Source organism: Phasianus colchicus, chromosome 1 (assembly GCF_987193195.1).
Source record: "Phasianus colchicus chromosome 1, bPhaCol1.hap1.1, whole genome shotgun sequence".
NCBI lineage: Eukaryota > Metazoa > Chordata > Aves > Galliformes > Phasianidae > Phasianus > Phasianus colchicus.
The window spans coordinates 129,292,189-129,298,188 of record NC_143436.1 but is presented as its reverse complement, the minus strand read 5'-3'; positions in this window follow the sequence as shown (position 1 = coordinate 129,298,188).

The window sequence follows — 6,000 nt, the reverse complement described above, 5'->3', positions numbered from 1 at the left end:
TTTTCTGACTGATGGAATACATTTAAATTCTGCCATTTCTTTAAGTAAAGGATAACTTTTTTTTCTCCTCTTGATATTTTCCTTAATACCCTTAGATTTTTTCCTTGCACCACTAAAACAGGCTGATGTAACAATCTGATATGTATTGCTTATAAATACTTCCATTGTCTTTAGACAGGTTGGCTGCCAGTTCAAAAGGATTTGTTGAAACAGCATATTTTAGCAGGCTACACTCTCTTCTTCTCTTAGCAACAAGAGGCTCTGACGTTAGCAAGCTTATTTTGGAAAGCTCTACTCTGTTCAGTGCATGATCTGAGCACTCCAGGGGCTTGAAACTCAACTTTTTAAACTTGCAAATTAATTGAAAAGCTACAGGAATCCTCCTAGAGACAAAGCAAAGATTTCCTCCTTCCCTCCTTCTTTCCTCCCTTCCTCCCTTCCTCCCTTCTTTCCTTCCTTCCTCCCTTCCTCCCTTCCTCCCTTCCTTCCTTCTTCCTTCCTTCCTTCCTTCCTTCCTTCCTTCCTTCCTTCCTTCCTTCCTTCCTTCCTTCCTTCCTTCCTTCCTTCCTTCCTTCCTTCCTTCCTTCCTTCCTTCCTTCCTTCCTTCCTTCTTTCCTCCCTTCCTCCCTTCCTCCCTTCTTTCCTTCCTTCCTCCCTTCCTCCCTTCCTCCCTTCCTCCCTTCCTCCCTTCCTTCCTTCCTTCCTTCCTTCCTTCCTTCCTTCCTGCCTCCCTGCCTTAACAAATCTGCAAATACAATCCAGGGCAGGAATTAAGATGTTCTTGTGAGTCAAATATCCAGTTTGGTATTGATTTACACTGTCATATTAAAATCAAAGTTGTATTAAAAGAGCCTAGTGGAATTCAGAAATTTGTCACTGAAATTAAGCAATACATCTTGAAAAAAAAGCAGGTAAAATAGAAAAAAAGTAATTGAAGGAGAGAGAGAAAGGAGGAAAAAAAAAAAAAAGTGTGAAACAGGAGCTTTCCAGTTGCCTGACCCCTTTTCATCCCTAAAGAGTCAGGTGAATAGAATTTTATTTATTAGAATGTTTACTGGAGGCACAAAGCTAGAAATACAGACAAATATTCCTGAGGCTTTTTAGCCTGGAAATGCTTCTAGGGGCTTTTTCAAAGCTTGTTTTTTGGGTCTCAGAGGAGGGGAATTCAGCTATGAAAAGATGAAGGAGAAAATAAATCTTAAAAAAAAAAGTGTCATTAATTGTACACATTTAAATAAGATTTGAGTGTATATAGTCACATGCTTAAATTTAAGCACGGTCTGTTTCACAGGCATGCACAGTAGTATTCAGTGCTTATGCAAGAAGTGGTTTCTCAGAAGTGGAGACAAGTGTTCACTCTTTGCAGAGAGGAATTAGAAACAATCAGGTGTTGTCCCTAGATGCCAGCAGGTATGTTTCCTTTTCATCTGCAGAACACTTATACGTCAGCATCTGCGCCAGAGAGGGAGCACTCTTGATCAACCCTTGAGAATTCTATGCTCAGAAAGCAAACATTGCCAAAGAAGAGACTTAGATTCACTGTTTGCAAACAAAGCACAACGAAGCACACTGAAGGGGAAAATCCTTCTGAGCTAATCTTTTTAAAGTAATCCTTTTAAGATCTAGAATTATTTATATTTTACTTAATTTCATTTTTAAACATGCTATTCTATAGTTTTGAGAAAGCTGAAATGACAACAGGTGTTTCTAGGACTTTCAGTTTGTAAGCTACTCCATAAACTCACAGTTCCAACTGCTGGCAGATTTACCAGGATTTCTTAGCCGTACAAGTAGGAGAAAACATGAAGGTGAAAGAATACAAAGAAAACATGGTTTTCTGCATAGAAGAACAAACAAACAAACAAATGCACCAGAAAATAAATTTAATAAACATTCCTAAGTTTTCTTATGCTCTCTTAGACTTAGAGACTATACAGTTCTATTCTGAAAAAACAGCCCTGCTAAAGTAATCATTGTATCAACAAGATGCATAGCTATCTTGGCATAAGTCTCAGACTAGACTGACACTCTGAGTCACAAGCTCATGTGTATGACTTACCTAGATATCATTGCAGTCTCCTGGTTCCCCTGTGCCTGGATGCCCAGAGGGATGAGCAGACTGCTGTTCTCAAGATACAACATAAAATAAATCTGCTAATTTAGAATTCATTGCTCTTATTGTCTTTTGACAAAATAATGATGTAAATAAATTCTTGCAGACTGAAGAATTGGTGTCATGGCATCTATCTGCATCCTAAACCAAAACTACAGCTAAATCATAGGAATTGTTAAAGGTGAAAAAGAATGAAATACTTTTACTGAGGAATAAATTAGTGGATCATCAGAAACTTTTTTTTTTCTTTTCTTTTTTCATTATTTGCTTAGCACATCTAAAGAAAACCTTTGTGGTTTGTGGAATGGAGACCTTTTGTATTTTTCTGTTGACTTCCTTCAATGCTTCGTATCTGGTAAACGTTTGGGCTTGTCTTCACCTTAGCTGCAACTGTAAATTATCTATAGGATACTCTATAGATGTTATCTGTCTTCCCTGAGCTCTGAAATAGATACAGAACCTGTGTAGGAAGAAAGGGTTTAAACCAAATGAAGTCAGAAAGGGAATCAGGCGCAATTTAGACAGTGGCTGAATGTGTTGAGGTGGAATGAGGAAAGATGTGGGCGAGGAAGGTGTAAATGAAGAGAACAGGGACAGTGTTGCTGATGATAAAGAGCCAGTGGAAATAGAATGAATGTAGTCCACAGAACAGATAGATTAAGAAAGGAGTACCCGACAAATTGAAGACTGGGATGGATTGACTCAAGAAGATGATGAAGCAAGGATAAAAATAATTGAAAAGCTAAATAGAAGTGGCAAGTAGGAAAGAAAGAACTATATCAATAAAAAAGGGAAGAAATTGTAACTTGCAGCAATACATGACAATGAATAAGAAGGGAGATGGCAACTGGAATACCGTGAGCTGAAGAAATGTAGGCTAATGAGTGACTCCCAGCAAATGCAAGGGAGCACTTGGAAAAGAATGAACAAATGTATGAAGGGTAAGTACCTGCGGAGAGAAAAAGTGAAGGAAGAAGCCATTGGATTAGGAGGAAACTGAGATTAAAGGAATCAGTAGTCTGATGGGACATTATGTCACATATAGTTATGTTTATATCTGCTTTCTAGCCTATTTTTAGCTGTACTTCTTCAGTCTGATCTCTCTCATGCTTTTATCTACAGTCAGATCTTACGATGCTCCTATTTTTAGATCAGGTTCTGGAGTACTCTATTTGCATAATAATAGTGATGCTTAGTAAATCTGACAGTGTGAAAAATGTTGATTAGGAATCTGCAGAAAATGTAGCACTGCTTTCACTAAACTTTAAATATAAGCAAAGAAGAAAGAGTAATGTTTTAAAATAACTCAATTTCTGTGTGTTGATCTCGCCCATATAGGAGCCCCCCAAAATCATTCTGACTTTCATTCACTTTACACCTCTCCACAATTGAATCTCTCTTCAAGACATCCTGCAGTGTTTGAAAAAGGACATTTAAACACTTGAAAACCTACTGAGACAATCCAGTATAACCGGGCCAATTCTTTGAATTAAAAGTTTCTGTTTTTTCTCAATGAAATTTCCAGAGCTTTAAATCCAAGCTTTTCTATATTATTTCTCCTTCCTGTATATATTGCCTGAGAATTTTGCTTTTCAGTTTAATTAATTACATGTAAACTAGCCTGTAGTGTTTTATTAAGGAAAGGCAACTCAAGATGTGTCTGGTCAACAGAGCCCAAGGTGCAAAAAATAGAACATCAGAGGCCATAACTGGGAGACTGAGAAAAAACAATGCCTTTCTTTTCAATGCTGAGAGTAAATTTCACCATATCAGAGTCTGATATTAGAAAATAATCTCATGAAGCCTGCTGATTGAATAGTATCTCTGTAACTAAGACTCATTAAAAAAAAAAGCAACAACTTACTGCTACAACTATAGAATTTTAGAATCCTATGATTATGTAGCTTGAAAAAAAGCCTTCGAGACCACCAAATCCAAACATCAATCTGACCTACCAACTCCTTTCACTCAACTCTGTCTCCGAGCACCATTTCAATTCTTGACTATCATAACCACTAAGAAATTCTTTCCTCTTCTTAGGTTGTGATTTTGTTGCATCTATCTACTGTGGATGCTAACTGGCTCTTCTCTGATAATCCAGAATAGAAACTGCACTGTTATTTTCCTTTCAAATTGCTTTTTATCTAGCAGCAGGTGGTTATAGACCTCTGAAGAAAGAAACCCTGTGGCAACCCAGGTATTGCAGGTCTATACCAGGAGCATGTGTTCACACCCTTCTGGTGACTCATGAGAAAGTCAGGGTAATGTGTTAAAATTGAATTCCTAGTTGCTGGGGTTTTTTTTGTTTGTTTTGGTTTTTTGTTTTTGTTTTTGTTTTTTTTCCTGATATTGTATGGAGGTTGATCCTGCAATTTAAAAATATTAACTATATTGAAATAACGTAATTAAGTACCATAAATTAAGCTTGGAAGGTTAGGAAATATCAAAATTACAGGTGATTGAGAAACCTTTTTTGACCCTATCAGGCATCTGTGCTATGACTTAGTCTTTAATTACATGATCATGCACTTTTTTTCCTACAGTAAGACTACCTCATTTAGTCAATAGCTCAGTCCTGTTCCAAGAATGATCCAACCTGTGTAGTTAAAGGTGTTGATAGCTTACCTGTAGAACCACAGTTTCTCATACCTTAGTTCTCCATGTTTAAATTGGGTATAATAATACCTTGTTGTCTCACTGGTGTATTGTGAAAATAATTTAATTAATGTTTGTGCATTGCTTGGCTACTAGAGCAAGCTACAAGAAAGCCCAGGAGAAAAATAATAATTTTGTATCTAGGGAATGCCTTGAGTCACGTGTCTTATACAGGGTGTGGGCTATGTTTTGGACAATGAATAGTAAACAAGATGTGGAAAGAGGACAGATCATCATTGGCCTCAGGTATCACATGTTTTTTGGCAGGTATCACATGATTTTTGGTAGCTAAGAGGATTCTGTCTCATCTATTCGAAAGGCTGAAGTAGATAGAGCAAGAGTACAAGAAGTAAAACAGTTCAGTCTGTGCTCTGGAAAAGACAGAAATTTAATGGGGAGAAAAAAGCACAGAAGTCCAGAGAAGTAAAAACTGTAATGTAGCTTAAGATTTGCACTGGACACATTACTTTTCCGTTCTTTAGCTTTTGAGTGCTAGAGCTTTTAGCTTACCCATACATTTTTGAATATCTTCCTTTCTTTTACATATGCCTACTTAGGTTCCATCAACTCAGAGAATCATCTTAACAGTCCTTAAGTAAACAACCATGAAACAGAAATCTCATTCCACAGGAACCACTGATAACCACAAACATTGCAGATGTGTATCAGTATCTATCTCAGCTAGTGGAAAACCTAGCTGGTCTTGCAGCAGTGCTTGGAGTTTCTCAGCTAAGAATTCTTTACCATAAAGAAAGAAGAAAAACTTAGTCTAAATCTTGGTGGGGAAAACATAATTCTGCATCTGCTACATGATCTTCATTTTCTCCTACTTTTTTCTTCATAACTGTAATAAACACCTATGGTGACTAAATGGTAGGAACTTTATTTCATTACTTCCGTGTATTTATATCCAAATCTACAGTGAATTAGTTATTTTCCATTGCATTCTTAATATTTCTTATGTAGAGTAACAGCTAAAAAGAATATTGAAAGCTGCCATAAATTAAAGATGCTCTTGTGATTATTTATAGAAACTGTGTCATATCATAACATCAGTTATGGTGCTGTGAGTGCCTGCATGAGACTTAGGCAACAGTATTTTGTTCAAACAATGTTCCAGCACCTACAGCAACCCCATTATTAAACTGTTTCCAGAGAGGCAAATCTTGCATTTCAAAACTCTGTGTATCAGGTGAAATGTGTACAGACCCTAGTATGTCTTCTCAGGGAAA